At 37.1% G+C, this 23,602-nt stretch overlaps 1 long non-coding RNA gene across 2 annotated transcripts in view; it reads right to left on the bottom strand.

The window, feature by feature from the left end:
• LOC137865142 (uncharacterized) overlaps positions 1 to 22,561 on the bottom strand; it is a 57,373-nt gene extending 34,812 nt beyond the window's left edge. For both annotated transcript variants that reach the window (XR_011101766.1, XR_011101767.1), the window contains exons 1-2: positions 22,409 to 22,561; positions 22,010 to 22,194 (exon numbers count right to left, since the gene is read on the bottom strand). This is a non-coding gene — a long non-coding RNA (uncharacterized lncRNA). The remainder of the gene's footprint in view (positions 1 to 22,009; positions 22,195 to 22,408) is intronic.
• Positions 22,562 to 23,602: the final 1,041 nt, after the last annotated feature.

Raw genomic sequence — 23,602 nt, 5'->3', positions numbered from 1 at the left:
CAGTATTTATGATTGTATTAGTATTTATTTAGACATGATTGATGGTGTCCATGCTGTCTTTTTTTATTATCTCTCCTATGGTATTTATGACATAGGAGGATTAATAGTACTAGCCAAATCTAATGCAGAGAGGCACTATGCAGGCATCTCCTATATATTTTAACTGGACCATTGTCCTTCAGGACAGATTCTGCCTAGATTAAAATATTCAATGTTGCAAAGCAGGTCAAAACTCTAATGCCAAGTGGAGTAAAAATCTCATTTGGCAGTCATCTCCACATTCTTCAGGCAGAAGCTTTAGTGAATGCAGATGTTAGCTACCTGTCCATATTTTGTCTCTTGCTGTTGGTGGGGATAGACCCTGCTCCATCAGTAAGTGTGCTGCAGTCCATGTGGACCTTCAACACGAAAAAAGAAACTTCTCCAGTAAATTCTTCAAATTTCATACCGTAATTCTTCCAAAAAACATATGAAGTGTTAATAGAATTGTGTAAGTATTTAATTTTATGAATAATTGGTTATTGTATTTTAATCAAGTTGGTGAAGGTTTGGCAGATAATTTCAGTATTAAAAGACCCTTTTTAAATGCCGAACAGTAGTAAACTGTAACTTAGTAGTTTTCTGCCACTAGCTTTAGTGATTAATTTAGATTAGTGTTTAAAGTGGCTAGACTCAAAGTGTGTTTATTATATTATTCTCTCTATAGCAGTCGCTAAGGATATACCTTATGCTACAGAGGAAAATCCATGCTTGGGGTTGGGAGTAAGAGTTATATTTTTAATAGGCATGTATGAAGAGTGTACATATTCAGTGAAAATATTTACTTGTATAACTGAAACATTGAGTATGTTGTTGTGCATAATGTGAAATAATGACTACAAGTATTGCCCTAGAATGCAAGCTTTAAGGAGAAATTATAGTTGTCCTAAATGGTTTCTTAACTAAGCTGGCCATTTCATCATGTGCCGCAGCTCAAAGCAAGTTCCTGGGATGTGTCCCTAGAATATCTCCAGATACTTCTGTACTGTCAGAGTATCTCTTTATTCAGTCCTAAGGACTGGAATAGTGTAAAAATAATTTTCCAGTTATCTAGCAACATATTTTATAAGGCAAGTTCCCCATGTTGCATTAACACACTCATTTTTGTATAATGTTCCCACTGCCAACCCAGCCACTGACCTGTGCAAGGGGCTGTACTATACTTTCCCCTGTTGCAGAATACATGCTGATTAGGCAACTCCTGATGCAGCAAAGGAACTTATTTGAGATGATGAATTAAATGTGCAGCTTAAGGTCAATTCATTATGCTCTCTGTGCCTAAAACAAGAGTATTCCTAAAGAATGACTATGAAGGACTTACGAGTTTTATCTGGAAGATCATCATGTTTGTTTATTAAAGAATGTGTTAATCTAACAAAGCCTAAATGTTTCAGAGAGAACCTCCTCTGGGACAGCCAGCACCGTTTTTATTTATAGTCTCCAATGTTTAATCACTAGCACTTAGAGTGGGGACCTTGCTTGTTCCTCGCATTTGCATTACCTCTAGAATTTGGGACTTTTGCCTTATGAGTACAGCAAAATCTTTTAGTTTTGGTAAAAAAAATGTTGTATTAAAAGGTTATCATGGATCCTTCTGAACCTCCTGAAGTTTAGCATCCTTTGTTTCTGCACTGGTTTCTCACACCTTGTATTTATTAATACTCCAGTTTCCATATGAATCTTGGCCCAAATCTCTGGAGTTTCATATTATTTCCTGTCATTAGCACTAGCTTTTCACTGTGTTGAAGTGAAACCATAAATCAGCTCAGGCTGATTTAAACGTAACTAAACGTTTACGTAACTAAATACGTTAAAGGGAATGTGGTCTGCATTTCCAGTTGATTTAAAAGCAAAATCTATGAAGATGTTTTTCCATAGAATGAGATTTCTTTTTGGGTATTTCACATCCTTCTATGTGGCAACCAACATTTATATAAGTGGTTTTAAGGTAAAATTCAGAAAGACTTAGAAGACTTAGAAGAATGGTTCAGGTCACACAGCTGGGATACTACATGTTTCAGTGATGTTCAAATCCAGCATTTTGCTATGTATCACTAAAAAAAATCATCTCCTATAAATGTAGTTGTTTGAAGACATGCTAAACTTATTGTTGTTCGCATCAATTTGAGATTTCAGAAGGGATCTGTACCTCGTGGAGATGTCAAGTGACAAAGACCTGTTGCTGCATCTTTGATTTTCAGTAGAGCTTCTCTTAATAAGGAAGTTCAATAGTTTGATTCTAAACTTATACTCCAAGATTTACTCCACCATGTTTCATGCACACTCTTTCACTCTAGAAAGTTATATCAGTATAACTATAATGACATAAAAATACCACTACCAGTAATATTCTTTAAGTAGAAAATTTAAGTAGAAAATTACTAAGCAAATCTGTGGTTCATCATTTGCAACTGTATTTTTTATGTTGGTTCTTTATGTACCAAATGTCTAGTTGCTTTATTTTTTCTTACATCATACTAGACTAGTGTCTAGTACAAATAAGAATGCGCTTATATATTGAAATGTTTTGTTTTATAAATGCATGTTTTTTTCTGTATTCATGCTTAATTTGATATTTTCATTTAGAGTATCTGTAGGTTGCACAAATACATTTGGGCTGTTCATAAAGTGGTGCCATAAATGGAATAGGCAGCCACAATCAGACAGTATTAGAGTAGTCCTTTCAGTATTTTTTCTGATCTTTAATTAAGAATAATATGGAATGTAGCCACATTAAGGAGAATTATCATGTCCTTACTTTGGGCATCTAAAACTTAGGCACCATGATGGACAATATCACGTAGGATTATTATGTTATCAGGGAAGATAAGTGTATAGTTGCTGAAGAGCTATACATCCTTTCATATAGTAAGCAGTTCAGTTAGGCAGGACTTGAAAAGAAAGTGATGAGTTCTGAAAGACTCTACCCTGAATCTGAATTTATTCTATAAATCCAAACTGCCATCTTTTGGGAGATTATGATGTTAAGTCACACTATGGCCATGAAAAGATGGATTTTATAGGAAGGGGTATTTCCCTTGTAACTACTAAAACCATTGGGAGATATAGATATAATAGGTCTTAACTCCTTAAATAATCACTTATTGCAGGGGGACAGCACCAGCTACAATCCGTTACCTGTATACTGAACTGTTTGTTCATTATTTTAATCACTTATTAATTTAGACTGTGGCTAAGAACAATCAACATGGTTGTCAACATGTGCAAGTCAAGTAGAAATGGGTATTCCAGCTTTGGAGTATAGATGAGGTACACTTGTATTATCAAAAATTGTTTAATAAGGATTTGCTAAATTTTTAAAACTTGTTCCTTCAATAAGGCTTAAATTAATCGCGCTCTCTACAACTTCTTTTCAGTAGTTTGTGTAGTTTCTACTTTTCTGTAGAGAACATATCATTCAGTTCTGTAGTACTGTTCTCCACAGAGCAAGGCTGTATTATTTCAATTCCATTCATCTTTACATTCCATTTGCTGCTTTACTAGGATTAACAAAGCATTCCAAGTATTTTAACAGGAAAGTAACACATTCACAAAAATTCTCATTAAAATCTTTATCTTCAAGTTACAAAAGACTGCTCTTTTTAATGATAAAAACTGCATACTGAAGCAGCACATAGTCCATTAGAGAATGGTATTACTTTTGGTATTACTTTTTTAGCATTGATTTCGGAAGATCTCTCTCTTTGCTGCCATGTTCCTGTATCTTAGACCCTTATTACTACAGTAATAAATACCAAGTTCTAATTCCAGGATGTAATACATGGCTATCAAAGCATGAATTAATAACACAGATGTCTTTTATTACTAAAATAAGGTCCATGTGGAAAAATTCAGCTTTAAGTCTAGAGGACCAAATTGTCTTCGGGTTTGTACAAAGAGTGTAAAGCTACAAGCACAACTAAATAGCACCTTTCCAACAAAGCTTTATTACCTTGCAAGATTTATTGTCTATCCCCTTAATTTTGTGAAATTTTTGGAGATTTCTTAATTCATACTCAAATTTTGTTAAAGCTTCAGAAGAGAATTCTAACTATATAATTACTATCAGTGCTAGAATGCATTATACAAAGAGCAGACTAAGTACATTATATGGTCAAGCGGAGATGAACACCAGAGCTCATTTGGATGAACTGGCAGTGCAGTACTCCCAGTGCACTACTTCTGAGTGTTACTTCAGAACAGGTTCTGAATTTCTAGCACGTGCCAAGAGAGATCCAGATAAACAGACCTGCCTGTAAGGCATTCTGAAACAAGCTGCTTCAGAACTGGGGCACATTCATGAGATGTGTCCTCCCAGAGAAATACTGCTGGCCCTCTGTTTTAAGTGAAGGGTCAGTGAGGTGCCTCAGTAGATCACTTCTGCAGTAATCTGTGAATGGAAGAAGTAATTTCTCAAAGGTAGTATGACATGTTCCACATGTCCCAGATCTTTATTTTGAGCTGCTCTCATTTCTGAAGCAAAGCTCTCATCAAGTTAGCTGTGCAGTCAGGCCTATGATGTTGCAGTTTCTAAAACACTTGAAAGTATCATTGTATGGACAGGATACAAATATGGCTGATTACTGTGGGAGATATACACGAACTGTAAATGAACAGACAAGAGCGGTTTCCTGAAAAACTGTATGTCATTCTAGCCAATTAGTCACTGTTTTTTCTTCCTCCTCAAGTTTCTGTGGTCACCTTTAACAATGGAACGTGCTTGACCTGGTAGTTATTATAAACTACTAAATCAGGTGATGAAATGAAAATAAGACAACAGCAGGTTGTCTTAAATGCATTAAAATCATTATTTATAACCTTTCAGAATTATATCAAATATTAAAGGGAGGGAAATAAATGTTTTTATTGATTTGCTTTAGCTGTGTTTTATTATTATTATTACTACTACTACTAATATATTATTATTATCCTGAATATTTAGTTAATCACTCTTAATAATAAATCTACATTATTGTGTAAAAAGACTTGGGTATAATTGCACAATATAGATTTCATGAGACCAAGGAACCTGCTTGTAATACGCCTCAAATATTTTAAAAGACTGAACTATGTTTTAAAATAAATGATAATAACTACAAACCATGTCAGCATTGGGAACAGTGTATGTAAATTCTTAGGTAAGGAAAAACTCTTAACAAACATTCACTAACTGCATTATCTTCTGAGAAAGTCATCTTAGTTTTAAATAAATCTTGTGTTCAAACATCATATATTTGGCTAAATCTAAATATCTCTTAGTTAAAAGCTGTAAAATACTTTCTAGCTACATTCCTTGTATTTCAACATAAAGCTAACGTGCAGATACAAGTCTGTATGCCAATTCCTTTTTACTATTTCTTGAAAAGGTTCAAACAGATTTAGATTTATCAGATATACCAGATTTCTTAGATATACCAGATATTCCAGAATTGGCTTGTTTGATACATTTCTTTGGAAGAAACATTTGCTTCTAAATTGTGCTAAGGTATTTTCCAGGGTCCCAGACAATCTGAGCCAAAACTTCCATGGATATAAACTGGCACAATATCACTTGACTCAATGCCGATGTATACCAGCCAATGTCTGATTCTAATTTTTTACTCTAGACTTGATGTAACAGCATGCAGTATAACAGCATGAGTAACAGGTTCCCCATTAAGAACTAATTTCATTACTCTAAAATTTAACAACACATTTAAGATCATTCAGGTCAAATTTTGTGTCTGAAACAGTCTTCCTCATGAAAGAAGATACTTGGTTTAGGAGATCTAACCTAACCTAATAGAACCTGATGACAAAAAATAAAATTAAAATCTCCTTTAGGCAGGATAATGAGTCTAAAGTGCTGTATCAGTAGTCTTTTATGATGTATGAACTTCATTTTACCCTGAAAATTAAATCCATCATACCCATTATAAGACAACCATTATTAAACAATATTCGCTTCCATTTAAAAGAAGAAACAAATACTAACTTACAATAGATGAATTATAAGCTCCTCACAGATATTTGTACTTTGCACAAACTAAGGAAATACATTCTTAGACCTCAGAAGAACAATGCCATCTGTGGCTGTACTTGCCACATGTGATTTGTCTTATGAAATACATGCAGCAAAGATGCTGGTGCTAAGGTGAAAGGCAATCTAGCCTTTCAGCAGTGCATGGCTCCTGTAGGCATAGAGTCAGCTAAAGTGGTGCCTTCCTCCTTGCTTCGGTACTCTGTCTTTATTTATACACAGGCCTACACGAGTTCTGTTGCTCCATAGCTAAAAACTCTGAGGAATGGTGACCCATTCACATCCTCCTTCCTTTGTGCTGCAGTCAAGACACAGGATTTTCAAGATCTGGGTTATCTACTGATTATCGCAATATAGAATGTCAGAAAAGAGATTATCTGCTTATTTGCACAATACAGAAGTCTGCTGCCATGAAATTACAGGCACTCTGGAGGAATCGCATTGCAGCGCAAGAATCTGTTGACCTCACAGAAGACTTAAACTGAAATGTACATCTTATTACCCTCTTGCTAGATGGATCGCATTCTGAATCTGAGCTACACTTAGCACCAGTTGTTTACTTGTAGAGTATTCTCCTATATCACGAGACATCTAATTTCAGTGTGTTGTCTTCTGAAGGCCATATCCTGTACCTGAATTTAGAAGTGTAGATCTGTATACAAGAAGAAAATCCCAACTTGCTAGGGTTTACTATAGAGACACCACAGGAATTGCTGTAAAAGTTCGGTGTCTGGTCTGTCTAAATTCTAATACTCTAAATTTGTGAATCAGAAAAAAAACATCAATGACAGAAAAAGCGATAAAAGAAATTAATAAATAAATAATTTGAATTTACTAATATATTAAGTTACAGAACATATTAATTAATTGAAAATATTTAGCATGCCAACAGCAATACTTCTGTTCTATTAGCCTGAGAGTACTCTAGTTTAAAAGATAATTACCTCTAGTAGACTAATATTAATATGGTGAATAAGTATGCCACCAAGAAAATTATTTACGTTTTTAAGAAAGTTAAGCATCTGCACACAAACAATTTCTGCCCTACAGCAGGATGTTATTCTGTGTTTGAGAACACAGAGGGAAAAAAGCCTTTGCTCTTTCTCTTTGGAGACAGACAGGAGCATGTTTACTTTTAACAAATAGCCATACATATATGCTGCTGTCTTTTGGGAGCATTCAGTTGCTGGAAGAGTAAGACTTTTATTCCTTACAATAAACATCCTGCATGTGCCTCCCATGTGTGTGCAGTAAATAAAGGAGGAAGGAAGTCCTGAAAGACTTCCTATGTATTTACTTGTGAGCTCCCAGTGGAAAACCAAGGCAAAGGACACAATTCTCATAGAAATGGGCAAAGGTATCCACATTCCACAGTGCCAAGCAACCATCAAATCCAGAAGAAATTCCTGGTCCTCATTCTTGCCCTACTTCAGGCATCTGGGAATCATTGAAGTCTTGCAAATAATTTAGAATATTAGACCTCTGGTTACTGATTACCTTGCTAAGGTATATATTTCATCTATCCATCCTGATTTTCTTTTCACTTTGTCCCATATTGTGAGACAGGATATTAAAACAAGTTCTTCATATTTCTTTGACAGAGTGTAACAACATTTTCCAGGCAAAACATGTCACAATTTTCTCCAGAGTATTGTTATTTCTCTACAGCCATAAAAGCTGGCATACCATAAATGTCAATGGTGCTTAAAAGCCTGTCTTGGTGGAAAAAGGACTGTAGAAATAGTATGGATACTTTTGCAAGGAAAAAACAAACAAACAAAAACTTCTCTAGAATAATTGTTCAATAAAATATGCCAAAATTTAATTAGGGTGTAGGATAAAAGTCTATCCTGCAACATGGGAAGAAACTTTGTTTTCTTTATGTTTTTATTATTTGTAATTAATGTACTCACCTCGAATTTTTACCAGTAGCCCTAATAATGCTTCATTATGTGTTATCCCTCTGTTTCTCCCTGTTTATATCATGCCATGTACCATTACAAAAAGGTAAATAATAGTGGCATTTGGGATATGTATGGGTTTCTAATAATATTTTCTTTGGCAAATTTTAATTCAAATACAGATTTAGTGGCAATATCAAGTCAATCCCAATCTGTTTAAGGCAGGTATGCCTGTATCACAGAAACAATCAGGAAGGAACTGAAGGTGTTCTGCATGGAGGTGTGCAGCAGAACCCATCACAGCACCTGTTTTGTACCATATCTAAATACATGGTGTCTAATTTACAGTAACTACAAAAGGCAAAAATGTGGAAACTGGACCCCAATATCCACAGTTAAAGTGAAAAGATAAGCAGGAAATGCTTATTTTTAATCTAATGAAGTCACTGGTCAAATTCTGTTTATCACACCTTTTGCTTAGTGTAGTTGCTTATGCTCATCAGTGTAGAACTTGAACTCCTATATCTGTACCAGCTGAAAGCACGTAACCATGATGTAATGGAGGAGGGTGTACAAAGGAGGCAGATACATTGAGGAATTCACCATAAACAGAAAAAAAAAAAGTATATATATATATATATATATATATATATATGTATATATATATATATACAGCAGTGAAAGCTCCAGTTACTAAGAATAGAAAATGTTTTCTTCAGCAGGACACTTTGGGCATTGACCAATTATTTTTCATTTTTTAGCTGCAGAAAACTTTTCAACATATTTCCATCTTGTTCAAGTGTACTAATAAATTCATGATACAACTCCTGATACTGCTTATCAACTTGTCTCGCATGGCAGTGTTTTTTAACTTGCAAAAATAAAATGTTTATCTTTTTGCCACACTCAAAGCAAGCAGCAGAACTGGAAGTAACTGTGAGAAGCAGCTGGCAAGAGGCCTGCAGTCAAGAAGGACTTTGGTTTGCAGTATTTTATTTTTCATTCCTATGCCTTTTTTCTACACTCTGATGCTAAAGATTGGTAATGAGTAACTACAGCATGAAGTACCAAAATAAAGTAAAATAAAGTAAAATAAAATAAAATAAAATAAAATAAAATAAAATAAAATAAAATAAAATAAAATAAAATAAAATAAAAATACAGGATCTAAAAATTATTATTTATTCTTCCCAGTTTTTGTAACACCTTAGTACCAAACACATAGATTAGGACTAGGAGATGCAGAATCACAGATTGGAAACCAAGTCCCTGTTCCCCCAAATATGTTCCATCTTACTGTTCTAACACTGCTGTATTCTGAGGTGTTAGTGTGAGATAATGAAGGTTTTTTAAATGTTTTGTAGATAGAACAGGAAAGTACATTTTTCAAGTTCTCTGTGGTACAGATAAAAGGTGAGAATATGTCCTTGGGATGTGTTTAAATGTGAATGCTATCTAATATTGTGCTGCACTGGAAATGTTAACTTTTAAAATAAGATAAAAATGCTGATAGAGGTATTTTTACATACTCAGCAGAATTTGGCATTCAATATACTGCTCTGCTCATGTTACCACCTAGTGAAATCAATTACAACTACAACTAAAAAGTTTGTCATGAAGGATCAGGGTTGTGGGCTGTTTTTCAATCCCATATAAACAGTGATAAAGGAAATTTTCTTAGGCAGTTAGGTGAGGTGAAGCTCTCTCTAGAGCAGCTCTCCATTTCTTGCTAGCTTGCAGGTCACAGCCAAGAAAAAGCCAACAAAGCCAGACCCTTCAAAAAGCAGTGATGGAAGAGCATGAGCCTCCACTGTGCACGTTTCCCAGCTCCTTTCCCTACCTGCCAGGCAAACCACGGTGCTGCGCAGCCCCTGTAAAGGCAGGCTTCTGGCTGCCAGCCCTCCACGCTAGATGCACACCTGCATCCAGGATGTGATGCGCTCAGTGTCCTGCTTTACAAGAAAATCAAGAGGCTTGAACTGGCTAATTGGTGTAACTTTTCCACTCATATACCACACTGAGATGTTAGCATGAGGTGCATTATCAGGAAATTGCAGCTGTGGTGCAGTCTTTACTTTCTGGCAGGAGTGTCTTGAAACAGTTACTTTTTTTTTTTTTTTTTGACTTCCTAGAACTTTCTGTTTATTAACTGGATAGCATGCAAAGGAGGAGATAGGAATAAAGCTGGTACACGAAGATACTATGTTTAAGGCTAGAACTGACTTGTGTTGGCCCACTATTCCAGATTAAACTGCATTCTGAAATGAGTTTGTGGCTGTGACTGTTCCCTCTGATCAGTGAAGCGCATGCAACTGCAGCTCGCCTTGCTTAGGTGCCTTGTGGAGCTGCCTGGGAGTGACTCGAGGACAAATCAGAGCACAGACCTGGACCCAGGACCTCCTGAATTTTGAACATTCATGTCCTAGTGCTCAGGCTGGAAACAAAACTCCATGATTTCCATTCTGATATGTTCTAAGTAGGGTTTTATTTTTCTTTTTGATTTTAGATGTATCCAGAGTTTTGCAATAATATTATAAGATTCTAGTACAAATTAGAGTGATTTTTATCAGATAAGATGATTTAATGCAAATTATCAAGATATTAACTATTTGCATATGAATCTAGATCATATCACAGAGTCCATGTTTTATTCAAGCTACAATCTAAAAATCTTCTGGACACATTCAATTCTCCTTAATGCCAACTCCATGGCAATGGATAAATTTGTTATGGATTAGTTCAGAACTCCAAAAAAGACTAGCACAGATTCCTTGGCTTTATATATGAATATCTTAGTGCTTCCACTGCTACAAAATTAACCTGCTGCAATCTAGTTAGATATGTATGCTGTGCTCACCATTGAGGTATCTGGAAGCCTCAGACAGTAGTCATAGCAAGGCTGCAGATTTCTCTTTCAAAGGAATATACAAAATCCAATTTGTCATTGGAAAGGTAAAGGAATTTTTTAAGTAGCTTTTTAAACAAACAAAGAACCAAACGAAACACAGTAACCATTTTGGCAAAAAATTCTAGTAGATTATTTATCAGGTAATAGCACCTGTCAAGTCCAACTACTGGATAAATTAATCATCTCCAGGTACTTCAGTTTCCATTTTAATTGCTTAAGTGTAAAATAGGTCATATTATATTGATGAAAACATGATTATGAAATGTGTGATTTCTTTTAATGACCTTTATTAACTTACAATGATTGCTTGTATTTCTGCACTATATACATGCTGGCAAATCTTCCTCCAGCTATAATTAAGGTTGTCAGCACTGTACTCCATAACTTACATTTGCACTTGTTTATAACACAACCATAAAAATCCACTTCAGTCAGAATGCTGGCACTGGTGGTGTAAATCTGGGACTAAAAATGTTTATATGCATTTAAAACTTAAGGAAAATGAAAACAAACCCATTTACACATTTAATCAGACATCGATGGTAAAAAATTAACAAAGTTAGAAACATTTTAGTGTGATTGAGAAATGTGGTAGTGATCATTTATTAATGGAGTGTATTTTTGCAAGCATTTCTGCTCCCATAGTTAACCACTTAAAGGAAAGATAAATTGCAGACTCACATTGAATCTAGTCGGCTACCCTAACCCTTACTTCTGGACGCATTCTCATCCCCTGCTTGGAAAACTAGCTGGATCTTTCTATAGGCTTACTTACAGCGTCTGTGCAGTGTTTTATCTCTTGCAGTTGACTTGCTGCTCCGTTTGCTGTAGTTCTTAGCTTTCCTACATCTTTCTCCAACACGGTGTGAAACTACATGAAATATCTGAGCTTTTCTGAGTGGCTGTTTTGTGACACGGGTACAGCCCTGCTTCCTGTGTTAAAACTCTGCTTTGATTACCTGTGAAGCCACATGCCCTTCAGGTAGCAGTACAGGGTGCTGCACTTGTATCCTATTCCCTCAGTACCTACTGAAGCAGAACTGATACTACCATAATTCAGTAAGAAACCGGACCTAATGAATCCAAAGTCCAATAACATAATAAATAAATATTTTGAAAATGGATGAGCTCAGTGCTGTATTCTGAATACCAAAGAATCGGTACACATAACACTTGACGTACTGTTCAAAACCTGAGATAATAATGGGCTGCTTCAATAAATAAATGAGATGATTGCTTTACTTCATTTAGGCTCTCCATTTAATAATGGTATGTCTTTTTCTGCTTTTTTTGTTTATCTCATGAGGCTGTTGGTAATCACAAAAACTATATATATAATTAAAAACTAAAACGCTGGTAATGCTCTTGCATTCTGTGAAAGAAAGTATTCTTGTATTACTCACTTCTTGGCACATAACAAACATTTAATATCTTTTCCACTGTGGAAGTTCTAGCTGAAAAATATTACCTACTTAATACTGTTCTAGCTTTCAGAGCAACACTATGAAGCTGTTAGTTCATGTTAAATGACTCTTGGTCCTATAACTCAAAGAAATCAAAATCCCTAAGAAGAGTCTAACGGAAATGTTCGTTTTGCTCATATTTGAAAAAAAAAAAAAACAAAAAAAAAAAACAAAAAACGGTAAAACTATCATTTACAAAATATTTCATATCAAAACCTATCCTTAGCATATTCAGTGACAAAGTGCTGTTAGCTGCAGTAGACATTTCTGCAGATGAGTTTTGCAGTCCTTCCTCTGGGGCTGTATCAGACCCTGAGCTTTTTGTAACATGCTATTTCAAAACAAAGTAAGTTAAATACATAAAATAAATAAAATAATATGAAACAATATTTGAATTTGACATTTTAAGAATATATCACAAACCATGTGCTTGGTTAATTATTTTCTAATGATTATTATCCAGTGATTAAAAACATTTTCAAAATGGCAATTGTATGTCAGAGGATTCCTATTAGATATAAAAGGGGCTGCAATATAGTGTTGCCAATTTTTATTCCCTTCATTTAATTTATCCTCAGGATTTCTAGATCTAAAGAATTTTTGTGTGACAGCACTGTTATATGACAAACACATTTTACATATGTACAGAACAAATTTCAGGGAGAAATCTTATTTTTGCTATGGCCTAAAGTCTTTGTAAATAGGTGTGCATGTAAGAATCAGCTGTTCAGGTCTACGGGCTATATCTCCAAGAGATTTTACAAAAGATGGCTTATGTTAAAAAACAAACAAACAAAAAACAAAAATATTTTCTGATATTCTTGAAAGATTACAGGTAGTAAAAGAATGTAATGTAGCACATTAAAAAATACAAAAACAGATCAGTTTTAATGCTCAAAACTGTCACAGTGTTCTTTACATAGTATTGTCACAAGCATAGACCCCAAAAGATCTTAAAAATGTAATTAAAATTCCAGTCTGTTCACATTAACAGTGTCTTCTATATAAAGGTGATAACATTTATAGCTCTAGGTGTGGTCCCTTCACAGATCTTTAATACCACAGAACTCTACAGAATCTGTGCAGCCTCCCATATTTTGAACACATCTTCAATTAGCTGCTGAGTCTTTAGGTAGGAACATTATGTGGAAATAAAGTTTGCTGAACAAAAAACTCCACTAATAACATTAATCATTGAATTATTCTAATACTTTGTAAGTGATTTTTATCATTTTAAAGGCTGTATAATCCTGAAGCCAGGCTGTGTTACAGCACCTTTCATTCACATCAGAAGGCACTAGGAATCATCTTGTGATCAACAGCCCAAACAGAAACACTGAAGTATTGATACAAACATTTAGAGTTAATACAATGACTAGTTTTTCTTCTGCTTTCTGCCTCTACATATACTTGAAATGCTGTTCCTTGCTGAAATGTTGTAAGCTGAAATGTGACCTGTGGGTATACTATTGTGCAACACAGTTCATTCAGTCCTTCTAGAAAGTGATTTTCTTGTTATTGTGGTATTTATCTGGGCATCAAAAGTTTTGGGTTCCAGTCATAACAGTAAGCTTCCTTTGTGACCCGTAGGACATGACTTAACCTGTAAAATTTTCCTGCCTGAAAAATGAGAAACACTCCTTTAGGAGAAAGATGAGAATTTCCTTGGGGATAAAACGTTAGTATAAAATGGGGGGTAGCGTGTGAATCTCCTGGCTAGTTTCTTTCCTATGTCACCAAGGATTTTGAAGGCTATTTGAAGATACTTGACCCTGTCAGAGGAGCAAAGTTTCATGGTATATTTATTATTTCTTTTAAGCTAGGTAGTGCAACAGTGCATTTTACATAGACCAGCTCCGTGTGTCCTACATACAGCTACTGAAATAAATGCTACTGGCACTACACATGTCAAATGATGATATATTGTGCTGTGATACCCAGACAAAACCAAACAATGTTTACATTTAGGTGTTCTGCCTTTTCCTGCAAAAAGCTATGGAAAACTTCAGAATTTGGGTAACCTGCCACCTAGCAAGAACAAACTGTGCCTGGGAAATTGAGCGTGGGCACTGTAGTCCTGAATGTTCCCTACCCAGAGGGGAAGGGAGAGGAGCCGGACAGTACCCAGGGGACTCTGCTGACTCCTTCTTGAAAAGGCCCAGCAAGGGCCATGCCCACACAAAAACCCTTTGATTGGAAAAGCACAGAATAGCTGACAGCCCACTGTGTCTTTCACAGAATCACAGAATCACAGAATTTCTAGGTTGGAAGAGACCTCAAGATCATCAAGTCCAACCTCTAACCTAACACTAACAGTCCCCACTAAACCATATCCCTAAGCTCTACATCTTAACGTCTTTTGAAGACTTCCAGGGATGGTGACTCCACCACTTCCCTGGGCAGCCTGTTCCAGTGCCTAACAACCCTTTCAGTAAAGAAGTTCTTCCTAACATCTAACCTAAAACTCCCCTGGCGCAACTTTAGCCCATTTCCCCTCATCCTGTCACCAGGCACGTGGGAGAACAGGCCAACCCCCACCTCTCTACAGCCTCCTTTAAGGTATCTGTAAAGAGCAATAAGGTTGCCCCTGAGCCTCCTCTTCTCCAGGCTGAACAAGCCCAGCTCCTTCAGCCGCTCCTCGTAGGACTTGTTTTCCAGGCCCCTCACCAGCTTTGTCGCCCTTCTTTGGACCTAACTTTCATCTCAATTTTCTTTTTTTGGGGACCGTATGAAGATATGTTTGTGTGTGTGCATTTAATTTAAATAAAAACATTGGGCAGATCTTTCATTTGATACATAACCTGCCATATGCTCTTAGAAGCAGTTAACATTCTAAGTGAGGTCCACTTTAACAAAGTCATTCAAATTAGCTGCAAAATGAGTCAGACTTTCAGAGACATACAATTCTTACGTTAAAAACAAGTTAATCATACCAATAGAGTGAAACACTCACCTTATGCCAATATATATTCCTTTTCCTAAGTACCATGCAGTTATCAGCATGTCCCTTGGATTTATGACTTATGACGTTTGTTTATCAACAGGTGGTTGCATATCTTGCCATTTATATTTTAAGCAACAGTAAACACAACTAAAAATAAGATAAACAAAATAAACTCTGTGGCTTTTTTAAAGTGCTTTTAGAGAAAAGATGTACTTATAAGCTAGGTCTTCAAGTAGTTCACACCAGGCCCAGAAACACAGAAGAATACTGCAAGAGCAATAAGGATTTTTAGGGGCATTATGATAGTGTAATGGAAACACATCTGCCCCCAAAAGTCCCTCATTTTCCCTGCGGTAAAGAGCCATGCAGGAAGTGGTGAATGCTGTGGAAGATCAAGAATGAAACTATAAAGAAAACTTTTTTTGAGTTAGAGCACTTTTCCAACAATACTTCAGGATTTCATAATTTCCTGTGAGTCCAGTCCGTAGGAAAACTGCAGTTTTCCAAGCAGTTCCTAGCTCATATGTTTTGGCTGTATTACATGGTTCTGTCAATCCACCAGAGTGAATTGTGAAGCCCCTCTCTTAGAAATACTGTTAGTACTGGGAAGCCACAACATTATGCGGAAAGCACAGACAGTCCAGGGCAATTTTTGTTCCTTTGCCTACCAAAAAAGTACAAAATAAAGCAGGATAATCATCATTAGCAGTTGACCTGCATCTCTTGTTTTTAAAGATTTACGTCAGTGACAGTCCAAAGTTAAGTTTATGGGAAAAACTAATACATAATAAAATCCTACAGCATTGTTATGTTTCATTTTAAAGGATTTCAAAAAAATAACCGTGTGGGCGGTTTTCCATACATAAAGACTGCTCAGAGAACAAATGCAAAGAGGAATGCCACTTTAGTAAAGACTGAGTACTCCATATTTATAAACTCTAAAGCAAAACAGTTAGTGCACTTGAGCTGTTAGTTATGCCTATCCAATTGACATGCCTAAGGAAAAGTTACCCTTTTCAAGTAATCCACACTAATACCACCTAACGGGCATAATCTTCAATGGATTCCTGTAGCATAACATAAAAAATATATTATTGAAAAAACAATGATCAATTCCTCATATATTATTTAATATGTTGTTCTTTGTAATGCATTTGCTCTTTGTTTTCTCCTGTTTCAGTGCAGCAAGTGAACCCTGTTCTTTCCTCAGGTTCCAGAAATTTTATTGTGATCTCAATTGTTTTTTGTTGTTGTTGTTGTCGATGCAGCTCCAGCGATTTCAGTGGAGATATTGACTTCCACCAGCACCCCGGCACCTCCTGCCAGAGGTGTGTGCAGCTTGTGTTATTTGAGACAGGCCTTTTATTACAAAAGAAAGCTTTTATGCAAACAGCAGCAACAGCAAAGCAAAAATCTAGATTCATATGACTTTAAGTCAGATGTCTTCAACAATATTAATAGATAGGAAATAGAAATACTCCTTTGGTAAAATTATTGCATTCCATTATTTTTCTGACCCTTTTGGGCCAATGCTGGAACATCCTGAAAGGTTTTTTCTTATCCTTTCAACAAACAAACGAACAAACAAACAAAAAAACGCATTCGTATGTGTCTTGTAGATGACAGAACACATTTTGTCTTTCTTTTTTTTTTCTTGTTTTCTTTTATTTTTATCTTTCTTGTTTTATTTTAATTCTCCTGATCTACAAAACAAAAGAAAAACTATTACTTTCAAAAGTTGATGTCTAGCCCCTGTGTTATGTCACTTCATATAAAAATCCATAAATCCCTTAAAAGGATTTGGACTGTCTGACTGAAGCTGAGCTACTTAAAATAGCAAAAGTGCATCAATATTACATTACGCTGGGGAATTGCAGCCTCTCCCATTAACAGCTAAATTAAAATATTACAGAAGTATTAACAGAAAAGCTGGAAATAGCTTTGCTTAAAGTTATCAATGTGTATCTGCAAGGTAAAAAATGCACAACCTGAGTTGGCACCTATGCGTTCACAGGTCACCCACATAAACGTCACCCTTCCTCTGAAGCCTTGTAAGCAGAAACTATTTGGGTGTTGTGACAACAGGCAAAGAAAGCTGAATCTTTGTTTCTTTTTTCCATGTTTGTGCCTTAACAAATTCCCTAATGTTGACAGAGACAAGCATATGACATTTCAATGAGGTCTGTGTAATTATTAACTGATTGCACTGTGGACAGGGCAAGTGTTTGAATTCATTAAAGTCACTGATTTCACCAGGAGGTTTGTATTGTCAAGCTGCACGGTCTGAAGTGTCTTTATGCATGTAATGTAACCACTTTTCTACCACTTCTTCCACTACGGGTGTAGCTTCCAAGTCATAGCAATATTTTTTTTTTCCTTCCTAACCTGCTAAATATGATTTTTAAGGCAAATAAGGAAGACTTTGGGGATGACACCTTTAAAAGATTTAAAAAGACATCTTTAAAAAAAAACATCTTTAAAAGATGTTTTAAATATGTGTTCACATTGATTTTCTGTGTGGCATCAGGCACAGCACTGCTGATGTACAATGTTATAATTGGGAGGTAAAAACAAGGAATAATGTAAGACTCGCATCTCAGACATCTGCGTTCTTGCCCTGGAAAAACTATGGATAACGTCACAGGAAGGGACAGCTGATCTTGTAGCCTTTAGTAAGGCAAAATTTTAAGTTGTTGCAGGTCATGAGTTTCCAACCTCAGGGTCATTATCGTCCTCTCCTTTTCAATGCATGTGTCAGAGAGGAGTCATGAAATTTTTCTGTTGTAACACAAGATCAGGAAATGTCAAAGGCTGAGGCCCTGCTTTCAGAAGACTCAGACCACAGAGCAATCCCCAAAATGATGCCAGCAGGTTCTGGTGGAGATCTTGATCTCACTACTTTTGGTAAAACGTGTCCACTGGTTTCAAAAGTAAACAGATCAGGCCACTTGATAATCCTCTGCTGATTCAGTATTTGTAAGCTGTTTTATAAGCTTTAAGTTTTGCTTTAAATACTGAAAAGTCATTCTAAAAATGTATATTTAAAATTATTTTAATCAGAAAACATAGCTAGTAGGGTTTTCAATTTTATAAATGAGGAATGCAATACATAATTAATCTTTCAAAGTATTTTTTCAATAATTCATGACAGTTTTTATCTTGAGGAAAATTAATTTTGACTCCAAACATACTTTTTTTTTCCCCCCCCCCCATTTCAAATAAACCGATCCCAGGCATTAATTATTAATGCTCTGGGTGCGCAGTGCACTCCAGGAGTCACATCTCTGAGGCTGCCACCCAATCCTGCAAGCAAACTTTGTGGGAAAACCCAGCGTGATGGAAAGAGATCACACTCTTACAGCCTAAGTGTGTAGGGGATCAGTCACTATTTTGTCCAATCATCATTAATATTTGGTTAACACACATAAGGTGAACATACATTTAAAGCTTGAGAGATATGTGTGGCATCCATCTGAGCAGAAAACAGTCCATTGAGACAGAAACAGGAACTCTTTCTATAGCCTTAGTAATGGGAAAGAATGTAACTAAAATTTTTGGATGAGAAAGGCCTGCAGAACTATAACCACGTTCTTAAACAGTGCTTAATAGTCAGTTAAATAGTTAATTCCATGTCTATATTAATTGTGCTCAACTGAATACCTGTGAATTTTATGTATCATCAATAAAGAATCAAAGAGAACCTGTCTGAAAGGATTTTTAAACACAGCTGGTTAATGGGGTGTATAGCACCTCTTACTGAAGATAGCTGCACAAAATTACATGTTCCAATTTAAGAGCTTTAAAGAAAAAGCTCACAAGTAGCAGAGCAGAGTATTCTCAGAAGACTAGCGAAGAGGCCATAGGAGTCAAACCAGTCCAAATCTGACAGCTTGTAGTACTGGCTATATCTGTAGTGTATTCACAAACTAAGTACTAAAATTAAAGAAAAAAAAAAAAAAAAGATATTTCTACAGTTAAATTCATAGCTCAATTGGTTCCAGAAAATTTAACCTTCTCATAAATGCTGCTTTTGAGCTGCATTATTTCATGCAGAATAGTGGCTAAAAGGCATGTTAGCAGCACAATTCTGACCTAAGCTCTCCCAAGGTAGATCTCACTTTTAAACAAGTGAGTAATTTGTTGCACTGAGGTTTTGGTATGTCCTATTTCATATGTATAGTGATTATATAGCTATAAATTGTAAAAGGCCAGAATTCCATAGAAAAATACTGATAATTCAGTACAATATCCATTTGCCTGTGTACACAGATCCTGCATACAGTCATGTGAGATAGCACATAGCAACAAATTTTTTAGCAGAGCACTGCTGTGGAACTCCAGCTGAATTTCCAGGCCTTTTTGAAGTAATCGAATTGAATCAGGTTTGAGTAGATCAGCGCTTAAAATGAATCCGACCGCAAGCATAACACGCGTACGATGTCTAGATACTCATGTGTAACTTAAGTAGGTGATTAGCTAGTATAAATTGTAAAAGCTATTACAGGCACATTTACACCAACCAAGATGATGCTCCTGTGTGTGCTTGCTCTGTATATGAGCCATTATACTCTCTCACACAATATCACTTAACATGTGTTTCATTCTGTCTTAAATATATGTACGTTATATTTGGAACCTCAAGAAAGCTCAGCTTACCTATAAATGGTAAACGTCTATTGGAATCCCATAAAAAAGTAAAACTACATTATTTAGAAGTAAACACTATGCTGAGATTCTTCAGGCTATCGATAGCAAAAAATAAATAGTAGTGTGGAATTGAACAGCTTTACCAAGCTCACACTTACTCATAAAAATATATTGCACAACTACTCTCAGCACAGCAATTAGTAATCTTTATATCGATTTATAGATACAGACCATGCACATGTCAGCACATGGGCACACAAGTAAAAAACAAGCAAAAACAAAAATGAAACAAAAACAAAAAAAACAAACAAAAAAAAAAAAAAACAAAAACAAAAAAAAAAAAAAACAAAGCCAGTTGAAGAGAGGCATCAAAACTGCAACCTTTTGTAAGCAGAAGACCCGAGGAGGGGACTGACACCATGCATGTTCCCAAGGACTGTATGTTGGTTTCAAGGTTTAAGGTACCTCTCTTTCCTAGGAAAGTCTTCTTTTTTCTCCCAATTTACTTACGTCAAATAATCACCCTTTGAAACATAACTTTTTCTTTGCCTTTGCTGGGTATTTAAGGAAAAAAAAAAAAAGTTTTACAGGCTACAACACTTAGAAAACTATTTCTCTTTAACTTTGGGGAATGCTAGTATTTTCTGTTCACTTCTTACTGCTGATGTCACTGGTAAAGTTAGGATATTGCTACTTATTTAAAGCGTGCAGTAGTGAGTAGCTTTCTGAGCACAGCTGTAGTTTAGTGCTAAAGTTAGTATCCGCTGTAAGAGCCATAATGCACTGGTTTCTTTTGCAGAAAAAAGTGACCACCAAAAGCGGGACTTTGTGGGCCAGTTGGATAAAACATAAGCTCATCTTGCCCCCAAAACCCCGACTCTGGAACCACAACCTTCAGAGATTCAATTCGTAAGCAAAGTATTTTTGTAAGATATGCCCAATCAACTGAGGGGATCAGTGCTTACAAAGGAGCTGATTTTTGGACTGATAAAAGAGGACGTTGTAGCCAAGTCATGGTATACACTCCTTCAACTAACTGGACAGCAGAAGTTGCTAGCAGTTATTATTTGCTGTTATTCCCATTTTATGATTTGTTTGTTTAGCTAAGCAGCACCTTCTGCAAGTAGCTACAAAATGACACAGAACTCACCCAGAATAACATAGGGATTTAATAGTCCCAACACTCAAAGTATCTATTAAGATCTTTTCAAAGTATCAACTTGTTTGTCTGTTCCTTGGTATTTCAAAGTAAAGTTGAAACATTATAGAGATGTGTGACATTATTCTATCTTCGCTATCTGTATAGCACACTACTGTACTTTCGCTTTACCCGAAATGGGTCACTTCCTACTGACGATGCCAGCTTAGAGTATTCAGCTGGGTGCCCAAATCTGACTATCCCCAGCTTTAAGAACTTTTTATTTAAAAAAAAAAAGAAAAAAGAAAAAAGAAAAAAAGAAAAGAAAAGCAGAGATCTGCAGCCTAAAGGAACACACTGCTAAATCCTTCCTTTACAATCCCTACCGAACTTCTAAATAAACCCAAGTTTTACTCATTATAAACCCACTTGGAGACAGGTAAATGCTGTCAGTCACGTCAAAAACCAATCGCCGCGCTTGAACAACAACAACAAAAAAACACTGTTACATTTGTGCTGCTTTCGGTAATCCCGATGAACGCCGTCCGTCCCTGCCGACCCTGCGTGCTCGGAAACACCTCCTGAGGGAACGAGGCAGCGCTGGCGGGCGGGAGAGGGAACGGGGGAAGCAGAAGGAGGAGAAGGCGAAGGAGCAGCCCGGCTTAGTCCCGGCTTAGTCCCGGCCGCGCTCCCGCCGCTGCCCTGAGGCGGGGCCGCGCCGCGCGGGCTGCAGCCTCCCCTCAGGCCGGGCACGGGGCCGCCGTCACCTGTAGGTGTGGCGGGTCCCGGCGGCCCCCCGGCGGCCCGGGGCAGGTAGGCTGCAACCCCCAGCGGCCGCCCAGGTGGCGGGCAGCGGCCCCAGGCCGGCGGCGGGGCGCGGCCCCGGCGGCTCGGCCCCACCTGAGTCCTGAGGGGAGAGCGGGGCCCCGCGGGAGAAGTGCGCATCTTACCGCGGGTCTCGGGGGAGCGGGCGGCTCCGGCCCCGGCCCGGCGGAGTGCCGAGCTCGGCAGGGAGGCAGTAGCCCTTCGGTCGGCGGCCGGCTTCTTCCGTTGGCAAAATCCTGACTCATTACATAAAAAAGATCGCCTCTGCCAGGCGCCCAGAAACATTTCTTCATCACGGTCACGCCACGAGCTAAACAAGAGGCCACAGCGAGGGGAGGGGGAGAAACAGACGGGGAAAAAAAAATAATAAAAAAATCCAGAAAGTGAGGGTTGGGGGGGTGGGGGGGATTTTTTTTTTTTCCCTTAAGCACTTCTTTCTTTGAAAAAAAGAATAAAAGTGCAGGGGAAAAAAAAAAAAAAAAAAAAAAAAGGCAGACCAAAGGAATAAGTGCAGATGTTCACACCTGGCTGCCACAAAGACACCTCTCCCCTTCCCTTCCTCCCGTGCTCGCTCCTGCAGCCCTGCCACAAAGGTGAGCAGCCAAGGGCTCCCCAAATCTGCCGGGCCCGGGCTCCTGAGCTGCAGTGGTGGGGCCAGCACCGGCCGAAAATTGTCTTTTTTTTTTTTTTTTTTTTTTTTCCTAGAAACTACCTCCAAATATAGTAAGAGGGAAGGGGCATTCCTAGAAATTCGGGAGACGTCAGAAAGGGAAGATTTGTGAAATTCAGCTTTGCTTCCTGCAGAGGGCTTCCAGCACAGGGAGAAAAAAATCAAGTGAGCAATAAAGTGCTTTTCATGATTCTCTGATCAGATAATGCTAAATAAAAGAATGGTTATCAGTTAACTTATATTTCTGCAATAAGATCTAGGAGCTTTATATGGGAAGAAAGCTAATCAGTAACCCCCTTTCCTCATTTTTGACCAATGTTTATAGATGTCTATCTCCTGCATTTACTTTCCTTCCTTTCCCCATGTCAGCCCTGTGCACACAGCAAATAAAAGAAACATGGGTATGAGTGAAAAACGGGCCAAATGGTAATAACACCTCCATGTGCCCCAGGAACACTAATTAATGCTCCCGTGTTATTTTAAACAGGCTTTGTGGGTTACATCTTTCAAGCTACACCAGTGTGAATAATTCATGTGATTGCAGTAGATGTGTATGATATCCCTGATCACATGAACAAGAATTTTGTAGGCTGGCTTTTATTTACAGGCCCCGATACCAAGAACAGCTGAGCACTGTCAGTCCCCATGGCCTTACTGTTGGCTTAGTCTGTTAATTAATTCTGCTTAGCAATTCACAGGATTGGGCCAAGAGTGGCAATGTGGATGTGTACTTGCAGTGGACCTGCATACTGTGCACCAGCCTCTGTTATTCTTTGTATATCTCCTAAAGCTCTGTATTTGCTTTCTGCTTGAGCCTAACACCCAGTCCTTATTTAGTCCTATCAATCATTTCAATAAAAATCAATTTCTTACATTTCATAGGAAGCAGAAAAGTAATTAAGGTTTGCAAAGCACTAACACAAAAAATTCATTATATGCTATTAATTCTATAAAGATGACAATGCATTTCTAATAAAGCATTATTTATTCAGCAACCTTTATAGAAAAGGTTGCTATATAAAACACAATAGCCAGCTTTTGGGGAAAG

This window comes from Anas acuta, chromosome 15, assembly GCF_963932015.1.
Source record: "Anas acuta chromosome 15, bAnaAcu1.1, whole genome shotgun sequence".
NCBI classification, from domain to species: domain Eukaryota; kingdom Metazoa; phylum Chordata; class Aves; order Anseriformes; family Anatidae; genus Anas; species Anas acuta.
Note: the sequence above shows the minus strand (reverse complement) of the source record. Positions and strands in the feature narration are given on the sequence as shown.